The 23569-nt window shown below is 44.8% G+C and overlaps 1 long non-coding RNA gene across 1 annotated transcript in view; it reads right to left on the bottom strand.

The window, feature by feature from the left end:
• The window catches only part of LOC135981145 (uncharacterized), a 31374-nt gene extending 8594 nt beyond the window's left edge, over nt 1-22780 (bottom strand). Inside the window, exon 1 of the long non-coding RNA XR_010598106.1 lies at nt 22658-22780. This is a non-coding gene — a long non-coding RNA (uncharacterized LOC135981145). The remainder of the gene's footprint in view (nt 1-22657) is intronic.
• Nucleotides 22781-23569: the final 789 nt, after the last annotated feature.

Genomic DNA, 23569 nt, shown 5'->3' with positions numbered 1-23569 from the left:
TGCTGTGCAGGGTGGCTGTTCTAACTCCTCTCTCCCTCTCACTGACTTTCCTTTCCAGCCTCTGCTATGGTGTGACCGTTGCTGGAACTGAGCATGGAGTGGCTTTTGGGGGACAAAGCTGTGTGTGTAGGGGGATGATACTGCATAACCCCCCTATTCTCCATGCAGTTGTTGTAGGCCCTTCTCAAAATTAAGGGTCCTCTGTTTCCTTCCATGCTGGGTAAGGGAAAGGAAGCATGCGCAATAGGACTTTCAAAAGCACTCAGTGTTGGCCTAACTCTGCTCCCATTGGAGCCAGTGGACTTTTACTCTTGACTTCAATGGCAGCAGAGTTATCTCAGTGGGGAGTGCTTTGAAAATTCCACCCATAGCTCCTGCAATGCAATGCAAACAAATGGCAGTTTTTCTGAACACAAAGACAGGTCTGCTCCTTCTGACTTTCTTAGCTTATAATTTGTAAAAGGGAGGAGAGGTGAGGGCGGCTTTGAGGAAACATGTAACAAGCCAATTATAAAAACTTAAAGGATTCTAAAAACAGGTTCCAGCTACATCTAAAATAGGATGGTTTTGTGATCTGTGGAGGCCTGGTGCGACATTGCCATGGCAAAAGCCTGGATAGAACTAGAGAGAGATCTTTATGCATGTCTGATCATCTTTAAAAATCCCGTTTTTATGAGAGAGATGTTTGTAGATAGGTTCCAGTTTAGAACGATAATGATGAACTATTGCTGCTCTTGGGAAATACTGTAGTGCATAAATTCAAAGTAAACAGTTTCCAGAACCTAAGGTACCATGGAGAAAGCACTACAAAATAAAGCATTGTAAACAGCAACTTTATAGCGTCTATAACATAGCCCTAGAGGGATGTGCTTATCATATATAAAAAGAGGGGGTTGATTTCAGTATTGCTGTCCACAGTGCTCAAATCATGAGATTGTCTTAAAAATCATAGTATCTTTTAAAATAACAGATTTCAGAGTAGCAGCCGTGTTAGTCTGTATCCACAAAAAGAACAGGAGTACTTGTGGCATCTTAGAGACTAACACATTTATTTGAGCATAAGCTTTCATGGGCTACAGCCCACTTCATCTGATGCATAGAATGGAACATATAGTAAGTGTGTGTGTGTGTGTGTGTGTGTATATATATATATACAGAGAACATGAAATATAACAAGTTTTAGGGGTTTTATTGGTCCTCTGGCTTTGGAGCCTTTAGGGTACACTCAGTGCTTACTTTATAATGAAAGAGGTGCTGGTGCTCAAGCAAATTTTTTATTATCATAATTGATGCGGCAAGCCCAAAGGTGCTGGGGCTATGAATTGTCAAGACTAGAGGTGCCGGGGCTCAACCCTGGCTAGTCCTGTACGCTGAGTTTTCTCTATAATCCTGAGTGGTAGAAACTTTTTTTTTTTATTAAAGCTGAGACTCTTGTCTAATCACATGCCTCCAGGAGCTGGCACTTTAAAAAAACCCACCAAATACTGTGAGATTCACAATAAAATGTCAAGAATTGACAACACTCTGATTCTTGTTTACATTAAGGCCCCTTTGCCCTGCTCTGGCAGTGTAAAAGGGCCTTACAGTGTTAAAGGGGCCTTCTTATAAATGGAAGTCAGGCCTCTAGTCTTTAAACCCTCACACAGACATGTTTCAGGGCAGGGTCAATATCTTCTTATTTCTTTTTGAGCTTGAGCTTATTGGTTGGTCTGTGTTTTCTGTGTTGCTGGAGGCACAACGGGCTTTTTCCCTGTTGGATTTATTTGGTCAAATTGCTATAGTAATTGAATCCTCCTTATTTCAGTGCTGATGGACTAGTCTTTACAATTCTGTTCATTTAAGTGCAGGTGTAATAAAATGATGGAAAAGTGTTTGCAGAGTGGGAATGTTGCTCTTCTCTCCTGCTCATTTTTGGATTTATATCAGCAAATTGCCCTAGATATATTAATTTCTGAGCACCTAAAAGTATAATTATCACACAATTACCCGGCCAAGTAAAATCTCTAATCCACAGGTGCAATATTTCCCATCTGTTGTAGTTCTGGATGGTTCTACTCAAACCTGCATATTAAAAGATTTGTACAATACTTAGATTTCCAAGGGGAGTCATATGTATGGCATTTAAACTAAAAAGGTGTTAGGCAGTACACTGATGAGGGAGGGGTCGAGGTAGAAAGCAGGGTGATACAGCTGCACAAAAAGAGATGGCTAAGAGATTCCTAGAGGATTTCATAGTTATCACAATCATGTTGAAAGGAATACATAGCTAATAACCCCGTATTAAGTTCCATGAGGATATAATTATTGAATTCACTTCATTTTATTGCTGATTTGAGCCTCTTTATTTCAGTGCAAGACTTACTTCAATGCAAGCTCAGCAATGACATCTTGACCTTGCAATGAGCTCCACGTGAGCACAGGGGTCTGTCTGCATGGTGCTTATTACAGGATCAGGGCATAAACTGTTACGGACTAATGTACACTAGCTGCTCTTCTAATACTAATGCCATTTATATTGGAAAAGGTGTATTTTCCCACATAGTTAGTGACTGGATTAAAAGGACAGATTATGCATGTGATTTGTTATATAAAGGACTTTAAAAATCTTCTAAAACAGAATTTTACCAATTATTTTACCAATTTACTGCCTACTATTTATTTTGTTTCACTTTTTGCAGTTCATCCTGGACAAAGAAAATAAGTTAGTAATTTTCATGTTTGGGGACACAGCAATCTTCTAGCACTTTACTTTTAGGCTCTCATACACCATCACAATGCTTAGATTTCAGACAAGTGAATGTCTTTGTTTATTTTAAAATGTTTCCTTTGGGATTCTCACACACTAATCATGGAAGTATTTCTATTGGCTTAAGATTTAAAAATGTATTTTGCAAAGTGTAACCTCCTGTCACTTACTATCACTACAGCAGTTAGAGCTGTGCAGCTGTACTGATGCAGCTGTAACGCTTCTGGTGAAGATACTCTAAGGGCTTGTCTCCACTTATGGGAGGATCGACACTCGGCAATCGATCCACCGGGGGTCGATTTAATGGGTCTAACTGACTGCCAATCACTCTCCCATTGGCTTAATAACTCCACTTCCACGAGTGGCGGTAGCTATGTCGGTGGGAGAAGCTCTCCAGCTGGCATAGCAATGTCCACACCAGCATCTCTTAGGTCGGTGTAATTTATGTCACTCAGGGGTGTGGATTATTCACACCCCTGAGCCATGTAAATTATGCTGAAGTAATTTGTAGTGTAGACATACCCATAGGTTTTAAATTGATGTAAATCCATTATGTGGAGTTACTGGTATCTTACAGTGATGTGAGATCAAACCTGGGCCTTGTGTGTCTGATCCTGCATTCTCTGTTGACTGTGGGAAGTGCAAAACTGGGCCTTGTAAGGTCCTGTCTGTATACTTAGAGCTTTGAAAACTACACTTGCTAGTTTTTTAATCCAGAACCAAGGATGTTCTGAAATGGTTACTGGATGCTAGCTTATCAATTTTGTTTAAGAGTTAACATCATTCCAAAACATTTGCCATTAACAACATTTAATACTTGCATTGTACTTAGTGAGCGGGGAAAAACTGCTCAAATTACAATCAGTGCACTAACTAAAACCAATGTTTTGCATGTCTGCTTTTCCTTCTGTCAGAAAAACAACCATCACAGTTACTTTACATAGCACTAAAATACATAACTGTCTTGCTTCAGGGTGTAAACCAAAATTATCTGCCTGAAGCTAGAAAGGAACCTGTCTGGACAGGTTATCCCATAATTGTCTATCTTGTGAAATATCTGGTATTGGAGAGTGCTGGTGACAGCAGAATATTGGAGTAGATGAACCATTGGTCTAATATGTCCAACAATGGCTATTAGTCAGGATGGGCAGGGATGGTGTCCCTAGCCTCTGTTTGCCAGAAGTTGGGAATGGGTGATAAGGGATGAATCACTTGATGATTATCTGTTCTGTTCATTCCCTTTGAAGCACTTGGCTTTGGCACTGTCGGAAGACAGGCTACTGAGCTAGGTGGACCTTTGGTCTGACCCAGTATGGCCATTCTTATGTTCTTAATACATTATGGCAGTTATGTTTCTATGTTCTGTGTGGCTCTTCTCTTTTACACCCATTAAGGGGGCTCCTTGTCAAAGTGCACAGATGTTTGTGGCTACCACTCCTTCCAGATAGCCAACAAGATCTCGTCTAGCTTTTCCTGGCAACAGTTGACACCTTTGCCATGTGTCTGAGAGGCTTTGTCACTTCTAACATCTTTTAGAGCGCGAACTGTCTCTGTGAGCTATGGCTCCAGAAGGAGACGGTGAATGTTCTGTGAGGCATCTAATGCTTACAGACTTTGCTAGACAGTAGTGGAAACATAAGCAAATATGTTTTTTTTTTAAACTGAATGATTCTGTAAGAGTGAAGACATATGTTGTCTATTTTTGCCTCCTCTTCTGAACCAATTAGAGCGTGATATTGTTTCCCAGTTAATGAGGCAGACACGCTCTCATTTTGGTTCATCTCTGGAAGGGCTCTTATTGCTCTGCGGGTTTCTGTACAGTGAGAAAAGTAGCTGCTGCAGCATTATTGACTACCCCATATGGCCAATAAGCCACACTAAACAATGGAGGCTTTCTAAACTCGGCACCCTCTTGCTGAAGAGTGTATCTGTTGTCACTTGACTGGGATTTCAGTGGTGACTGTATAATTCTCTGCATTTCGAAGACCCCAGGAAAGAGGGCTATAGGGTAAAGCCCTTTTATTGAAGTCAGTGGGGCTTAGCATGTGCTCGAGGGCTTTGCTGAACTGGGATGGTGCTTTCCTGAATTGGGGCCATAGTGAGCAGCACTGATAAGGAGCAGTGCATTGGGATCCACAGCAAAAATACTGCTGGGTCAGGACAGAAGAGAGGCACCGTTAATGAGATTGCTGCAGAGGGAGGAAAGCTTGTGTCAAAATTGGGAGAGTCCTGAGTAACCAAAATCCTACGTCTCTCCCCCTAATAAATCACCCTTTTGTGCCCTACCATCCCTCTTGCATACTCCAGTAGTGCAGAGTTGAGGGAGAAGGGGAGCGTGGTCAAGATGAGGGTGCTGCTTAACTGTCTGCTTGGGCATGTTTGAAGCTAGCATCTGCCTGCTTTAAGGGATTGCAGTTCAGGTTTAAGAGACAGAAGGGCTCACTTCATTACTATGAGCCTCCCTAGTAACCCAAACTCCTTATGTAAGGGGACTTCTCCTTCCCAGTTCTTAATCTTTGGCCACTGAACAGTCCCAAAACTATAACACTCATAGCATTGGAAGCACAGCCCTCTCCTTCTGTATGACGGTGGTCAGTGTAATTTAACCCTCTTCTGCTATTTTACAAGGATTGGATGACAGAAAACTGTGCTTTGCCTTTATTTAAGAGAGGTAGTGAGGTCCAGAGGATAAGGCACTAAACTGAGTCTTGCGGTGGTGGGGAATCTGGGTTTTATTCCTAGTTCTGCCACTGACCAATTGTATAACCTTGGGCAAGTAATTTCACATCTATGCCTCGATTTTCTTGTTTGTGACACGGGCATAATACTTACCTTTTTTTGTAAAGCACTTTTGAGATTCAAGCGTGAAGAACACTATTATTCAGAGGTTGGTGGGTAGTTCAGTATTTCCACAGTTCCATTCTCCAAATACCCTCTGTGCTTCCATTTGACACCCACTCAGCACGGAGTTAACACCCTGATAAACAGCCTGTTTGTTGAGGCAATGGCTCTTAACCATCTAATTTGCTTGCGTTGTTATCCACTCTGTGTAAAGGTCCCAATACTGCTTCATAATGGCAGCTTTGCACAATTCCCTGCCTTATTGTTTTACTCCATTGTTTTAATTTATTCCCTTTATTTTATCCTATTTTATTTTCCAATTTTAAGCAATAAATTATTTTAATTTGTTGTTGTATCAGTTATGTAGTACTGGTGCACTCACCTGCTGTTTCTAATCTCTTTTTAAAATCATTTTTATTCATTAAAAATACTGTTTGAAATTGAGTCTTGCTCACCCATTTTTATCCTTCTGTCCACCAGACTGGAGCGTGGATTAGCTGCTGTGAGTAACCAGGGCAGGGCAGGTTATCATGCGTGTACAGAAATAGCATCTCTGAGCCAAATTTAGAAGCACTGTATTAAATGTTAATCAATTAACTTTCACAGTAACTCTGAAGTAGAGAATATTGATCTGTAAAGTGGGCATAATAAGAAAAGTGAGGCCTGGAGAGGTTAAGAGACTCTGTCCAAGGTCACATGGTGAATTTATGTCAGGGCCCTTAGGTCTCAGGATCTCTGAATCCTAGGTTGCTGCTCTAACTACTAGACACATGACTTCCCATTAGATAACAGAGAAGAGCAGATTGCCAGTCTTTGCAAAGAACCTGAGTGGCACCTTTGCCGGTGTTCTACTACTGTAGGTAGTAAGGGCAACCCTACACTATTGTCTCAATTTTCTTTAGGGACCATGGATTCGTCTTTTGTTACTAGTCTATATTCAGATAATGCATTCTATTTTTGTACTTAATGAAATAATGTTAGTCATGGCTTCTAATAAGGACAAATATGGGAGGGGAAAAAGATGATGAATGTTTCTAACTTCAGGTTCTCTCTGTGCTCATTGAGAGATCTCTAGATTTCTTGCAGAGCCAGCAGCTGCATTGCCGTTGCTCCTGGTCTGCAAACGTGCTTGTGGTACTAGGACTTTTCTTGTTTTTATAGTAGAGAGCCTTGATGCAGACTGGCAGATGTCCTCCAAAAATGCACCATAGACCTACAGGGCTGCTTCCTCCTGGCAAAAGCCTGTTAATCTGACTGTAGCATCAGATTCAAGTGTTCCCGTTAGCTGTATTAAATTATCTAGATTTGTGTGCGTCCCTGAGGATGGGTGGGGGAGGAGGGTGTCAATAAAATATTCATATTCAGCGTATAGCATGGCAATATATGGGAGGCAGACACTTAATTGGTGTAATCTCTTCTCTTTCTCAGAGATTCCACAACCCTATAGTACAGCAGCATGTTTTATGGGGTTTAGTTTTGTTGCATCAGGTGAATGTTCTTTAAGAATGGGAGAAGGCCATCAATAGTGTTTTTGTCGGGTTGGGTCTTCAGCCTATTTCTGTGTGTGTGTGAGAAATGAAAATTTCGGGTGGACTCATGTCAGATATTGCTTCTTGTACCGTATTCCATTGCAGCTCAACCCCCATTTTGTGCCACCATACAACTACAGACCAATCTTGTTCCTGTCTTTCATTGTAGGGGATGTTGTAATGGTTCTAACAAGGGTTTAGCTGCTTCATTTGAAGCTCAGTGGCTTTTGCCATGTTTCTTTCTACACTCTCAAGTCTGAGTCTTGGATCCTCATCTCCAAAACTGTTCCCTATGCCCCTTCCAAAACTCCTTCTCCCCCCAACACTCTGTCTCTCTAATGGCCATCTGTGGAAACTTCTTAATGTTCTTTCCCCATCGATTCCAGGAACACTTTTTCTTTCAGTTCTCCTTCATTTTCCCGTGGCAGCTGAGAACCAGGTACTTGGTTTTTCCTTGTTTTGTGTCATTCGCCTTCAGATTACTAGTTTTGGACACGGGGGATTCGAGGATCCTTTCTTAGCCTGTTTCTGTCTCTTCTTTGAGGGGGTGTTTACACCAGTTTTTTCTCTGAACCACTTCCTGCTGTTGCAGACACTAGTGCAGCTCCATAGGTGGAAGGAGCAGTGAGATTGCAGCATAGGCAGGGCTCCAGGCAGCTGCAAGCATGTTAATCATGATGCCATCTAAACCTTTTCAGTGCAGATCTACAGAACATATGTACTAGTGGCTGCCCACTCCTTGTCTATCCTTAGGCCTATCACCACTGCTCTGGACACGAGCTGGACAAAGCCTAGAGTAGACAAGATCTTGTTCTACTTGGCCTCACTCTACTTGTCTATCACTGTTTAGCTCTGCAGATCGGACATCTCCAGGATCCAGTACTTTGTTCCTGGAATGCAGCTTGTGTAGTAAGGGTTTTAGGACTGTGGGGGAAAAAGAACTAGGTAGCCTTCTTAATGACAACCAAAGTAACACCGAAGGCCCAAATTCAGGCCCTCTGACAGAAGCTGACTACACAGACGGCCTTTACATAAAACAGTACAGGCCAGAACCTGAACAAAACTAGGCTATGCAATCCCCTGCCAAATACGGTCATGGGCCATGACCAGAGGAGGGAGGGGAAGGAAGCCATGCGAAAGGCCTTAGCAACATGATAATCGCTTGTTGATGGAAAAACATGATAACTGCTTATTGATGAAACATAGTAACGGCTTATATGAAGAAATTGCTTCTAGTAAAGGCCAGCTCCTCCTATAGTTCCAGCTACCTGCCACCAGCCAATCATATATCATCTTTGGGCGTCCTGTAATAACCCCCCCCGGAAAACAATATGTACCCTGACGAAAAACAACACCCCCGCTGGTGCCAAGTACCACCCATGTCAAAAACCACCAAGAAACCCCCCACCCAATAGACACCCAATTCTCGTAAATAATGAGGAAGGTACCAGGAACAGGGGACAGACCCCAATTCTTATTTCACGCAAATGACGTATAATTTGTACTATGCTTGCGGTTTGACGGAATAAAAGCAGCCTGCGTGCTGTGCTATTTGTGACAGTTTTCGGACTGTTACCCCAACGCGTTGGTATGTATTGCAATAAACTGGCCTCAGGCTTGAGTCTGTGAACTAAAATCAATGCGTGGGTGACTTTTTCCACGACAGGACCAGGCACCAAGCTGTTAGGCTTTTCATGAATTGGGCCCTGTGCCAGAGTAAGAAGAGCATTAGCCAATCCCAACGGAGGATCACTAATCTTGTAATCAAAGCTAGTGTTTCTAAAAGCTTTAGTTTTTTGCTCTGAGGAATCATGCAAAATGTTCCACAAAACCATACTGGCTCCCAGTTATTCCATATTCTCAGCAGGCTGAAATTGCTTTAACTTTATGGGCCTGGTGGCCCTGCATTTTAGGGTTTGTCTACACATGAAAGTTAATCCGTAATAAGATAGGGTATGAATTTAAAGTGGATTAAGTATTTACCACTTGAGTCCACTTCCAAAGTGGTTTAAGCTAGTTTGGGGCTTGTATACATGAACATTTAGTTTGCTGCAAGCTGGGGTGTGCATTTACCTGGCACTAATCTGTGGTGATTTAACTATCTTTGTGGACCATGCTGATGCACATTCATATGTTACTGCATTTTGTTAGAGTCCTGTTTCAAAGAGGACTAGATCAGTGCATGTTAATGAACTGTTAGTGTGTGTCAGCAGGGTCCACCCAGTTGATCTGCAGAAGGCTACTGCGGGGAAGGTAAACAACCCAGTTTGTTGCAAACTAAGGCCTTGTCTACACTGGCAAGTTTCTGTGCAATAATTCCACATTCTGTGTTGTAACTCCCGAAGTGTACATACTGCCAAGCCACTGGTGCACAGAAACTGCGCAGTTGCAGCCAGGGCTGGCTCTGGCTTTTTTGCCGCCCCAAGCAAAAAAATAAAAATAAAATCTGGGCGGCCAGAACGGCAAAGCAAAAAAACCCCCAAAAACCTGCGGCGCGGCCAGAGCAGCAAAAGGGGGGGGAGGGGGAGGGAGCGGGGGGAGAGAGAGAAGGGGGGCGGCCAGGGCTTCAGCAGGGCGCTCGCCACGCGGCCCTGACCACCGCGCCACCTGCCGGGAGGGCTCTGGGCCGCTCCGGTCAGCGGGGAGGGAAGGATGCGGGCTGCCCTGCCGGGCTTGCTACAGACCTGGCACCAGCTGGGGCAGACAGAGTGCGCAGCCTGCTCCCAGCAGGGCTCTCCCCTCCTCCGCACCGCCACCCTCTACAGGGTGGTCAGACCGGCAAACAAACAAACAAAAACAAACAAACAAAAAAGCGGCCGTGCCGCCCTAGGATTGGGCGGAATGCCGCCCCGTAGAATCTGCCGCCCCAAGCACGAGCTTGCTCAGCTGGTGCCTGGAGCCGTCCCTGGTTGCAGCACTGTAAAAAAACCATCCCAATGAGAGGCGTACAGCTTTCTGCACTGGGGCTACAGCAATGTGGTGCCAGTGTAGACCTCCTGGTCGATTACAGCGCTGTGACTGGCTGCTGGGAGGTGTCCCATAATGCCTGTTCTCACCTCTCTGGTCATCGGTTTCAACTCTACTGCCCTGCCCTCAGATGACCAACCGTGAGCCCCACCCCTTAAATTCCTTGGGAATTTTGAAAGTCCCCTTCCTGTTTGCTTGGTGATGTGTGCAGTAGTCTCAGCACATCTTTCCAGGTGACCATGCCTGCTCCACGCACCAGGCGATCCCCCGTTTGGAGCAATGCCGAGCTGCTGGACCTCATCAGCATTTGGGGAGAGGAGGCTGTGCAGTCCCAGCTGCACTCCAGCCATAGGAATTATGATACCTACGGACAGATTTCACGATGCATGACAGAAAGGGACCATAACTGGGACACACTGCAGTGCAGGGTCAAAGTGAAGGAGCTGCGGAATGCCTACCACAAGGTGTGGGAGGCAAACCCCACCACTCCAGTGGTGCGCCCACGAACTGCTGGTTCTACAAAAAGCTGGACATGATACTCGGTGGTGACCCCACCTCCACTGCAGAGGCCACTGTAGATACTTCAGGGGCTCGCGTGCCAGTCAAGAGAGGACCGAGCCAGGAGGAGGAAATCTTGGACAAGGATGTGGAGGGGGTGGGGGACCCGGAGGCAGAGGACAACTCAGATGTCAGAGATGCATGTAGCCAGGAGCTCTTCTCTACCCCAGAGGAGGATAGCCAGTCACAGCTCTTGGAGCTTGGTGAAGCACAAACAGGAGAGGAGGCCCCTGGTAAGTGGCTTTGATTTTGGGAATCGCTGAAGTGAGTTGTTGGGGGCAGGAGGAAAGCAGGCTTCTGTCTGTATGATGTGGATAACACCACATGCCTAGGCTGAGTGGTGGAACAGGGTATTGACTGACTCCCTCACTTCACGGGGATCTGCCTCCGAGATCTCCACGAAACACTCATGGAGATACTGGGCAATCCGTTGCCACAGGTTCTTTGGCAGAGCTGCTTTGTTTCTTGCCCCATTAAGGGTAACTTTCACATGCCACTCTGCTATCAAGGGGAAGCGGGGGGAGGGGACCATTGCTGCACACAGGCGAGCCGCGTAAGGTCCAGGGCGGAAGCCGCAGTCTTGGAGAAGACCCTCCCTTGATTCCCTGCTCACCCTCAGCAGAGAGATATCTTCCATAATGAACACATCTTGTGGAAAATATGAGGACAGGAATGATTATAAGGCCCCCACTACAGTGCTGACTCTCCCCAAGAGCCACGTCCCCAGTGTACAGTAGGGTCCTGGAACACTGATTTCCGCTGCCCTTCACCATTTTGGGAGTTTTGTGGCTCATGTGCTTGCCTGGGATCAGCCAGTTACTGACAGATATGTGAATAGTGGCTGTGTTTTAAATCACTGAATCAGTGGTCTCTGTGTTGCAAACAATACTGCTTCTGTAAAAGGTTGCATTTTGGCTTCACAGATATGACCTTGGGAGTCCAGCCTCCCTCTTTGTTATTGTCGGCTGAATGGCTGCGCAGAATTAGAAAGCGGCCACGAAGAACTAAAGAGGACTTTCCGCGTGATGTCATGATGCATTCTGTGGCCGAAAAACAAGAATTGAAGGAGTGGCGGGACAGCGAGAAGAGGGACCGAAAGGAGAACACGGCACGTCAGAACGAAGCCATGGAGTGGCTCTTAAAAGTTATGGAGCACCAGGAGGACACGCTCCAGGTGCTTCTAGCACTACAAACGGAGCAGCTCCGCGCTCGCCCTCTCCTGCAGCTGCTGTCACAAAACTCTTTCCCGCACATCCCCTCCCACACCGCCAACACACTCTTATCAACCTCCTGGCTCCAGTCTATACTGGCTGCATTCCACTCCTGCCCCATCACAGTCCAGCCCTGTGGACTCCCAGTACCCAGTTCACTCAACACCCGTCCCTCTGCAGTTTAGCCCTGCTGAAGTACAGTACCCGCTGCACTGTACTCCAAAGGACAAGGTTGCATATGATGCCTGGACATAAACAAATCTTTAACCGTCCCAGGACCGCACCTCCTCCTGGGACTCTCCCTTCCCCCATCCCCCTCACTGCTGATGTGTTTTTTTTGTTTGTCTCTCTCCTCCGGTTATCGTTTTTTAATAAAAGAATTGTGTTTGTTTGAAAGCAATCTTTATTCCATTAATTGAAAGCAAACAGAGCCCTGCAAAGCAACAGGCAATTTTCTTAAACCTTCATAGTGCATCATCTGAACCAATCACAATCACGTCCTAGCATTACAAGCACTGTACTCCCGTGCATAGCAACAAATATTAGTGGTTTTCAGCTTCAAATTGCTGACTCAAGGCATCCCTGATCCTTATGGCCCTGTGCTGCACCCCTCTAATAGCCCTGGTCTTTGGCTGTTCAAATTCGGCCTCCAGACGCTGAGCTGCAGCGGTCCAGCCTTGAGTGAAGCTTTCACCCTTCCCTTCACAAATATTATGGAGTGTACAGCACGCGGAATAATAATAATAAGCATAGGAATATTGTCATCAGCCAGGTCCAGCCTCCCATAATAGGCAGCGCCAGCAGGCCTTTAAACATCCAAAAGCCTGCGTTAATGTCCATGAAATGCCCACGGTGATCCACTAGTTCCTGGAAAACTATAGAGAAATACCCCTTCCAATTAATGTGTTAGGTGGTCTGGTGCCAGAATTGGAATATGAGTGCCATTTATCGCCCCTCCGCAGTTAGGGAAGCCCATTTGTGCAAAGCCATCCACAATGTCACGCACGATGCCCAGAGGCAATGGTCTTTCGGAGCAGGATGCTATTAATGGCCTTGTGCACTTCCGTCAACATGCGTGCAATGGTCGACTTTCCCACTCCGAATTGGTTAGCGACCGATTGGTAGCAGTCTGGAGTAGCCAGCTTCCACAGTGCAGTCGCCATGAACTTTTCCAACAGCAGGGCAGCTCTCATTCTTGTATCCTTGCGCCGCAGGACTGGGCCGAGCTCATTGCACAGTCTCGTGAATATGGCTTTCCTCATGCAAAAGTTCTGCAGCCACTGCTCGTCATCCCAGACGTGCATGACGATGTGATCCCACCACTCAGTGCTTGTTTCCCAAGCCCAAAAGCAGTGTTCCACTGTGGTCAACACATCCGTGAATGCCACAAGCAATCTCATGTCTTAGCTACTATACGTGGCGAGATTAGTGTCACACTCCTCTTGCCTTTGTAGTTTAAGGAATAACTCCACTGCCACTCGTGACATGTTAGTGTGAGCGAGCAGCATATTGGTCAACAATGCGAAATCCATTCCTGCAAACCGAAGAGGCAGGGCACGCAGTACACAAACCATTGAAAGCTGGCGCCAAATGTGGACAGAAGCACAGGGATTGCTGGGATGCGAAGCAATGCATCACAGGGCATTGGGAGAGGACCCAGGATGCCCTGCGATCCCCTCCGCCTTCCCACAACTCTTAGCGGCAGAAGAGGAAGAGATACTCTGTGGAATAGCTGCCCAGAGTGCACCGCTCCAAATACCGCTGCATGTTCCGCAAGTCTGAACACGCTATTGCGCAGGCAGCTGACAGTGTGAACACACAAAAGTGGTTTCCCTTCAGCGCTCTCTGAACAGCGCTGTAACTGCCAGCACTGTAACTCTGCCAGTGTAGACATATCCCTAAGGGTTTGTATAGACAAGGGACTCTTATTCTGGAATAAGAACATGTGTTATGTTCACAAGATACCAACAGAGAAGTTAGATAAAAACATACAGTACTCTTGCTGGAAGGTTGCAACATAACACTACTTTTATTCTTAGAAACCAGAACAGTCACACACAGTAGCCAAAAAGAGAAGGAGAAAAAGCAAGCTAGCCCCTAAGGCAATGAGGCACAACTCACCCCACTTTGCTCTATGCTGGCTCTTTCCAGGCTGACTCTGATCTCAGACTTTCCTACAGACCCCCTAACCAGCAAAGAGGACACTTACCTAGTTTTAATAGGTCTTTCTCTCCAATTGATGTGCAGGTTAGCCTGCTTGCATGAAATAAATGGCTTATTACTGATGGAATCAGTTCTCTCTTCTGCTGCAAGAAAAGGAAAGATCCCTCCAAAGATGTTCTCCACCCACCCCTGGAGATTAGCATTGTCAATTGGAAAACAGACTCATAAACTAGTGAAAAACACAGTTAATTGGAAAGATGTATAGGCTTGTTAGTAGGAATGTTTTTTAATTTGAAATGTCAATGTATTCCCTGAAGGGCAACATTACTTCTGCTGAAGCCATAATTGGAGTGAACTAACTTTTAGTGATTGGAGGAATAAAAACAATCTTCACTCTTGACAAAGAAGAGAGCCAGTTAAACTTCATAGGCCATACAAATGTCACATCCATCACTCATTTTTAGGACTCTCTCTAGAGACTACAAAAGAGATTGAAAGATGACCAGGGTAGAGGTGAGAAGAGAGGGTTTTTAATGTCTAATTCTGGCTCTAAGTAAAATACTTAATCTGGACCATTTCACAAATTTAATTTTCCTTTATGGTTAGAAAGTGATGCTAGCTAGTGTTTGGGGGTTATTTGCTGTGTGCTGAGCTTGTGTTTGTCAGTCTGTTTGTTTGTTTGTTTGAAGGACCGTGTGCTGTGGCTGGCAGTTGGAAGCTGTGAACTTCAAAGGAAGGTCTGAAAGCTAGAAGCCTCTGGTAATTGGCTGAGCCTTAATCAGTGGGCAGGGCATTCACACAGGCCAGGGCTTTATAAAGCAGCGCACAAATGACCAGGGAGCTTTTGCGAACAGGGGCTGCTAACAGGGAGTTCTGCAGGGGAGTGGGAAGGGAGCGGGGGTCCCTTGCCGGTTCTATCTGTTTCCCTTTATTCCCCTTAAAACCCAAAAACCAAACTACATTCAAAACTTCTTGCTTAAATAACCCTTTCATTAACTAGGAGACAATGCAGGCAGAAGCCCAGCTGCAAAGTGGGGGCTATCCAGTTTATTGTACTGAGTGCAGCATGTATGATTACCTGCCCTGTGGGCGGGTGGCGTATGTGTGCATTTGGTGCAAGGAGCTCCTGGCCCTCAGAGACCACGTACGGACTTCGGAGGCCAGGGTAGCGGAACTGGAGGAGCTAAGGGAGGCAAAGAGGTACGTTGATGCGGCTTTCCGGGACACTGTAGAATTGTCCCACCTCCGGTCAGACAGCCCCTGCACTGTTGAGGAGGATGAAAGGCCCAGGGAAGCAGAGCAGTCAATGGGAGCAGAGGGAAACCTTCCCATAGTTAGGACCCTCCTTCCAGATAGTGCTGGGGTTGCCTCTCGCACTGAGGTTACCTCTCCGGGGGAGGGAACTCCAGTCACTAGGAAAAGGCAGGTGTTAGTAATGGGAGATTCGATCATTAGAAACGTAGATAGCTGGGTTTGTGATGACCGGGAGAACCGTACGGTGACTTGCCTGCCTGGTGCGAAGGTTGTGGATCTCTCGAGGCATCTAGATGGACTTATGTGTAGTGCTGGGGAGGAGCTGGTGGTCGTGGTACATGTAGGTACCAATGACATAGGGAAGGGTAGGAGAGATGTCCTGGAGGCCAAATTTAGGCTGCTAGGGAAGAGACTGAAATCCAAGACCTCTATGGTGGCATTCTCAGAAATGCTCCCAGTTCCACACGCAGGGCCAGGTAGGCAGGCAGAGCTTCAGAGTCTCAATGCGTGGATGAGATGATGGTGTAGAGAGGAGGGGTTTACATTCATTAGGAACTGGGGAAACTTTTGGGATGGGGGGAGCCTATACAGGAGAGATGGGCTCCACCTAAACCAAAGTGGAACCAGACTGCTGGCACTAAACATTAAAAAGGTTGCAGAGCAGTTTTAAACTAGGAGATGGGGGAAAGCCGACTGCTGCAGAGGAGCATGTGGATCAGACAGAGACTTCTCTTAGGGGAAAGTCTAATGATAGAGAATCTCCAGGTTATAGTCAGATGGAGGAGGATAATGTAAGGGCCAGATCAGATGATAAACATTCACATAAAAAAGAATCTGACAATCAGAAAAGGGCAGACAAATAAACAGTGACAAGTTTTTAAAGTGCTTGTACACAAATGCTAGAAGTCTAAATAATAAGATGGGTGAACTAGAGTGCCTCGTGATAAAGGAGGATATTGATATAATAGGCATCACAGAAACCTGGTGGACTGAGAGCAATCAATGGGACACAATCATTCCGGGGTACAAAATATATCGGAAGGACAGAAGAGGTCATGCGGGGGGGGGGGAGTGGCACTATATGTGAAAGAAAATGTAGAATCAAATGAAGTAAAAATCTTAAGTGAATACACATGTTCCATAGAATCTCTAGGGATAGAAATTTCATGCTCTAATAAGAATATAACATTAGAGATCTATTATAGACCACCTGACCAGGACAGTGATAGTGACGATGAAATGCTAAGGGAAATTAGAGAGGCTAACAAAATTAAGAACACAATAATAGTGGGGGATTTCAGTTATCCCGATATTGACTGGGAACATTTCACTTCAGGACGAAATGCAGAGATAAAATTTCTCGATATTTTAAATGACTGCTTCATGGAGCAGCTGGTACGGGAACCCTAAATGACTGCTTCATGGAACAGCTGGTACGGGAACCCACAAGGGGAGAGGCAACTCTAGATTTAGTCCTGAGTGGAGTGCAGGAGCTGGTCTAAGAGGTAATTATAAGAGAACCACTTGGAAATAGTGACCATAATACAATAGCATTCAACATCCCTGTGGTGGGAAGAACATCTCAACAGCCCAACACTGTGGCATTTAATTTCAAAAGGGGGAACTATGCAAAAATGAGGGGGTTAGTTAAACAGACGTTAAAAAGTACAGTGACTAAAGTGAAATCTTTGCAAGCTGAAAGGGCGCTTTTTAAAGAGACCATAATAGAGGCCCAACTTCAATGTATAGCCCAAATTAAGAAACACAGTAAAAGAAATAAAAAAGAGCCACCGTGGCTTAACAACCATGTAAAAGAAGCGGACTTCCTTTAAAAAGTGTAAGTCAAATCCTAGTGAGGCAAATAGAAAGAGCATAAACACTGCAAAATTAAGTGCAAGAATGTAATAAGAAAAGCCAAAGAGGAGTTTGAAGAACGGCTAGCCAAAAACTCCAAAGGTAATAACAAAATGTTTAAGTACATCAGAAGCAGGAAACAACCAGTGGGCCCCTTGATGATCGAGATACAAAAGGAGCGCTTAAAGATGATAAAGTCATTGCGGAGAAACTAAATGGATTCTTGGCTTCAGTAGTCACGGCTGAGGATGTTAGGGAGATTCCCAAACCTGAGCCGGCTTTTGTAGGTGACAAATCTGAGGAACTGTCACAGATTGAAGTGTCACTAGAGGAGGTTTTGGAATTAATTGATAAACTTAACATTAACAAGTCACCGGGACCAGATGGCATTCACCCAAGAGTTCTGAAAGAACTCAAATGTGAAGTTGCAGAACTATGAACTAAGGTTTGTAACCTGTCCTTTAAATTGGTTTCTGTACCCAATGACTGGAAGTTAGCTAATATAATGCCAATATTTAAAAAGGGCTCTAGAGGTGATCCCGGCAATTACAGACCAGTAAGTCTAACGTCGGTACCGTGCAAATTAGTTGAAACAATAGTTAAGAATAAAATTGTCCGACACATAGAAAACCATAAACTGTTGAGCAATAGTCAACATGGTTTCTGTAAAGGGAAATCGTGTTTTACTAATCTATTAGAATTCTTTGAAGGGGTCAACAAACGTGGACAAGGGGGATCCAGTGGACATAGTGTACATAGATTTCCAGAAAACCTTTGACAAGGTCCCTCACCAAAGGCTCTTACGTAAATTAAGCTGCCATGGGATAAAAGGGAAGGTCCTTTCATGGATTGAGAACTGGTTAAAAGACTGGGAACAAAGGGTAGGAATTAATGGTAAATTCTCAGAATGGAGCGGGGTAACTAGTGGTGTTCCCCAGGGGTCAGTCCTATTCAACTTATTCATAAATGATCTGGAGAAAGGGGTAAACAGTGAGGTGGCAAAGTTTGCAGATGATACTAAACTGCTCAAGATAGTTAAGACCAAAGCAGACTGTGATGAACTTCAAAAAGATCTCACAAAACTAAGTGATTGGGCAACAAAATGGCAAATGAAATTTAATATGGATAAATGTAAAGTAATGCACATTGGAAAAAATAACCCCAACTATACATACAATATGATGGGGGCTAATTTAGCTACAACGAGTCAGGAAAAAGATCTTGGAGTCATCGTGGATAGTTCTCTGAAGATGTCCATGCAGTGTGCAGAGGCAGTCAAAAAAGCAAACAGGGTGTTAGGAATCATTAAAAAGGGGATAGAGAATAAGACTGAGAATATATTATTGCCCTTATATAAATTGATGGTACACCCACATTTCGAATACTGCATACAGATGTTCTCTCCTCATCTCAAAAAAGATATACTGGCACTAGAAAAGGTTCAGAAAAGGGCAATTAAAATGATTAGGGATTTGGAACGGGTCCCATATGAGGAGAGATTAAAGAGGCTAGGGCTCTTCAGCTTGGAAAAGAGGAGACTAAGGGGGGATATGATAGAGGTATATAAAATCATGAGTGATGAGGAGAAAGTGGATAAAGAAAAGTTATTTATTTATTCCCATAATACAAGAACTAGGGGTCACCAAATGAAATTAATAGGCAGCAGGTTTAAAACAAATAAAAGGAAGTTCTTCTTCACGCAGCGCACAGTCAACTTGTGGAACTCCTTACCTGAGGAGGTTGTGAAGGCTAGGGCTATAACAGCGTTTAGAAGAGAACTGGATACATTCATGGTGGTTAAGTCCATTAATGGCTATTAGCCAGGATGGGTAAGGAATGGTGTCCCTAGTCTCTGTTTGTCAGAGGGTGGAGATGGACGGCAGGAGACAGATCACTTGATCATTGCCTGTTAGGTCCACTCCCTCTGGGACACCTGGCATTGGCCACTGTCGGTAGACAGGATACTGGGCTAGATGAACCTTTGGTCTGACCCGGTATGGCCGTTCTTATGTAGCAAAATACTATGGTGTGGCCTGAGTTTGCTTGAATCATTTTGTGGTGGAGTGTTACCGCAACATAGAAGGTGAGCAACATTTATTACTTGTGGGCTAGGTATAATAGAAATATCATACCAGCCATGGAATTAAATTTGTGCTTCAAAGATGATTAACTAGTACGTGTTAAGTGGGCTTGGTCTCTATATTTTGGAACAAAACAAGAGAAAGAATGTCTGTAAATGGGTTGGAAACGGAGCATGGAATGAAGGTAGTCTACAGTCTTCATGTTTGCATGATATACAATAGTCCTGTAGTTTAGTATTTATTTTTCTTTAATTTGTTTTATCCCTTAATTTCTAAACATCATCCTGAGCCTTGTTTCAGATTGGGTTATTAAGAAGGTGTAACATTTTCCATACACACAGGACCACTACATAATTTCAGAATAAATAGCACGTAATGTAGATTAAGGGGTGCAATAAAATATGATCAGACAGAATGGCCCTTAGAAAGCTATTGCTGCCTCAGCAAGTTGGAGCAGCCCTTTAGAGTTGCTAGTATTCGGAAGGGATAGTAGGTGGAGGAGAAATGGAAGGATGGCAGAAAATCACCTGGAACTGAAAAGTCTGAAGTCCTCTAGGGCTATCTGAACATGCATTGTCTTAATTTATGCCAGATGGGGGTGTGATGTGATGAACAAACTTTAAGTAGTAAAGCCCAGATCCACAAAGGTACTTAGGTGTTTAAGGCTTTGTCTAAACTGGCAATTGACAGTCAAAACTTTTGTTGTTCAGAGATGTTAACGCCCTCTCCCCTCCCGCCCTCCAAAAGATAAAAGTTTTGTCGACGACAAGTGCTGGTGTGAACAGCGCTTTGTCAGCAGGAGGGCTCCCCTGCCAACAACGGTAACGCTGCTTGTTGAGGGGAGGAAGTTCCTTGTCGGCAGGAGAACTCTCTCCTGCCGACAAACAGCGGCTACACTGGGTGCCTTTCTAGTGGCATGGCTGTAGCGGCACAGCCGTGTTGCTGAAAGCTGTGTAGTGTAGACATAGCCTAAGTCCCGTTCTAGGCACCACTCCAATCCACAACTCCGGCTCAGCTACCACCTAACCTCATAAGTGCCAAAACTCACTTAACACCTATGTTTTGGCTGTAAAAGTTCCCTAGGTGGCTAAATTTCTGCCTCTGGGCATGCACACTGCTGCTTCATTTTAGGCATCTGGACGCCTGTCTCCTGCTGATGCTCCAGAACGATCCACAAAGCAGGGGAAGACAGACAATCCTCTGCCTTGGACCCCTATTCAAATCCTACCTATTATAACCACTGAGCTTTGGCATATTCTGATGTGGGGCTCCTTCAGTCTCTCCCACTGAAGCTGTTCCATTTTGGATAAATATTTAAATAGTCATTGGAGCAGGAGGACTGTACACTGGGTCTCCCACGTCCCAGGTGGATGCTCTGAACATCAGGCTACAGAGTCATTTCTCTGTCTCTCTTCTCTCCCTCCCCCCACGTGACTCTCTCTAAGTATTTATACACAGTGGCTTAAACCCCAGAAAATAAGGGAGTGCCTAGCTCTAGGGTTGCCAACTTTCTAATTGTACAAAACCGACCACCCTTTTCCCTGCCCCTTCCCTGAGGCCCTGCCCTGCCCCTTCTCCGAGGCTCCACCCCTGCTCACTCCATCCCCCCTCCCTCCATTGCTCGCTCTTCCCCACCCTCACTCACTAGCTCATTTTCACTGGGCTGGGGCAGGGGTTTGGGATGTAGGAGGGGGTGAGGGTGTCGGCTGGGGATAAGGGGTTTGGGGTGCAGGAGGAGGTTCCAGGCTGGGTGGTGGGGTCAAGGGCTTTGGAGCATGGGAGGGGGTTCTGGCCTGAGGGAGGGGGTTGGGATGTGGGAGGGGGTACAGGCTCTGGGCTGGAGATGCAGGCTCTGGGGTGGGGCCAGGGATAAGGGGTTGGTGCAGGAGTAAACTCCGGATTGAGGGGTTCAGTGTGTGGGAGGGGGCTCTGGGCTGAGGCGGGGGTTGGGCTATTGGATGGGGTATGGGCTCTGGGGTGGGGCTAGAAATGAGGTTCAGGGTGTGGGAGGGGATCCAGTCTGGGTCAGGGGATTGGAATGTTCAGTGTCATAACACCCAAGTCCTCTTGTGGACTTGGGCCTAAGTTCAGAGAAGCGCTCAGAAGTTCAGGTCCTCTTCAAACTGAGCTGGAAAACTGAGGAGAGTTCAGGTACTTCGTGCTTCGATTCAGTGTATTTCCAGTAATTCCCATGATTCTTCGGTGTTTACATTTCCAGTCTGACTAGGATTTGCAAATAGAAGAGACAAAAAACTCCCTCCCTGCTAAACGAAATTACCCCTCCCCCTAACATGGGGGTATGCCTACACTGCAGCATGTGTAGACGTATCTGTGCTAGCTTTGATCTAGCTAACTTGAATAACAGTCACAGTGAAGCCACAGCAGCACAGGCTAGCCTCTCAAGGACCCACCTAGAGTCACAGGTAAAGCCTGGTTTCCCCTGGCTTCACTGCTATTTTTATTCAAGCTAGCTAGATCAAAACTAGCTCAGGTATGTCTGCATGTGCTGCAGTCACACCTCTGATTGCAGTATAGACATACCCTAGGATGGAAAAAAGTTCACTGAACTTTGTTTCACTGTATTTAAACTCCCATCCCTGATTTGTATGCACAAGTGAGCGTAGTCCCATGTGTTGACATGAGAAAGAGAACCCAGGATATATTTTCACTTTTAATGAGACTTTGAGTTTGAAAAAATCATTGTTTCTTATAAACTGCTTGGAATTCCCTTCCATCTCACTGACCTTCCCCAGCAAATGTTGATAGTTACTAGCTTAAGTTTGGTGCCTCTACTTAATACTTATTAAGCAATAAGACATGGCAAGCAGTGTATTTAAGGTCAGTGCACCCTGTATGTGTCAGGGGGCAATGTAGTCTTCAGCCAAGTGCAACAAGCCAAGCAGTGAGTTTTTAGGAGCATCCTGCAGCTACACTTGAGTGAAATTTTTTTTGCATGATATAAGATTATATGGGAATATGGTCTGATGACTGTATAGCATCAACAACTCCAGTGTGGAAATATCTACTAAGGCCCTAAGTCTGTAAATGCATTCCTCAGACTTGCTCCTTTATGCAGAGATAAAGGAAGAATGAGGCATGCGTCAGGACCCTAACTGGGCCCTGGGTGATCACTACTTCCCACCACCCAACACAGATGTAATGAGGTTGAGTAGTGCCCGTATAAGAAAAATTAAAACTACTGATTATTCCTCAAAAAAGGTTTTTAATGACCTTTGACTATAAAAGCAACACAGACAAAATAAGAAAAGCAAGCATAAAGAACAACACTGAATAAGGATGAATATAAATGGCAAGTTATACTGAAGACAAGCACAAGTACATGTAAAGTTGTTATTCATCAGCTACTTACTACTATTCTTAACACTATAGTATCTATACAACTTGAGATCAATTCAGCTTGAGCAACCAGACTTCTTTACTCCATAAACTTACCCTGAATTCGTCCGAAAATACGTTATCCTTCAGTCGGCCATTTTCTGCACTGGCCAGGTACAGACAGTTGACAAGTGCACGTCCCTTCGGTTCAGGGGATGTGGGTCAGGTTTCCCTTATGACCGAAACACACAGACACTCCCATGCCTTCGTACTTTTTATCTGATCTGTCGGCCGTGTCTTAAAACAGGCCAACCAATTAGGGTCAGCCAAATTTTTAATGTGGTTAGTGTTGTCGCTTTGGCTGTATAATTTATGCTTACTTATCTCCTTGCGTCGCTTTGACCGTATAATTTATGCTTACTTATTTCCTTGCGTCACTTTGACTGTATAATTTATGCTTACTTATTTCCTTGTAGCCAATTGTTTTAAATGTGGGTTAGACAAGCTGTGCCTGGGGGCACAACTTATCTCCTTTTATAGGAGATAGAATGTGTTATCTGGTTGCAGCGCGTTTTGACCACAAGTCTTAGCTTACTTCTGCAAAGCTTGCCCTCTTCACCTCTGCAAAGCGTGCCCTTTTTACCTCTGCAAAGCAGAAGTTTGAGGCCTAACATTGACAATACCTTTGTTCATTTCAAGCTTGACAATACTTTTGTTCACAGATTAATCACACTTTACTCTGCTGTATTTTCAGAATAGCTTCAGATTGATGCAGTTCTTCTTGATTTACACCAATGTAACTGAGACTAGAATTTGGCGCCAGATATGTAACAGAAATTCTTTGAAGTAATGTGGAGAAAGAGGTGGAGGGAGGTTGCTGTTTGAATATAATAATGTGAAAAGGGCAAAATGATTTTACACTTCATGGAGATTTTCTTCATGTAAAAAATTGCTTTGTTCTGAGTACATAAAAGGGCTATTACAAAAGAGTGGCATTTTGTAAAGATATGTGAGCCCTGTCTAGATTAT

Source organism: Chrysemys picta, chromosome 2 (assembly GCF_011386835.1).
Source record: "Chrysemys picta bellii isolate R12L10 chromosome 2, ASM1138683v2, whole genome shotgun sequence".
NCBI lineage: Eukaryota > Metazoa > Chordata > Testudines > Emydidae > Chrysemys > Chrysemys picta.
This window is presented reverse-complemented; position numbering and strand designations above follow the sequence as displayed.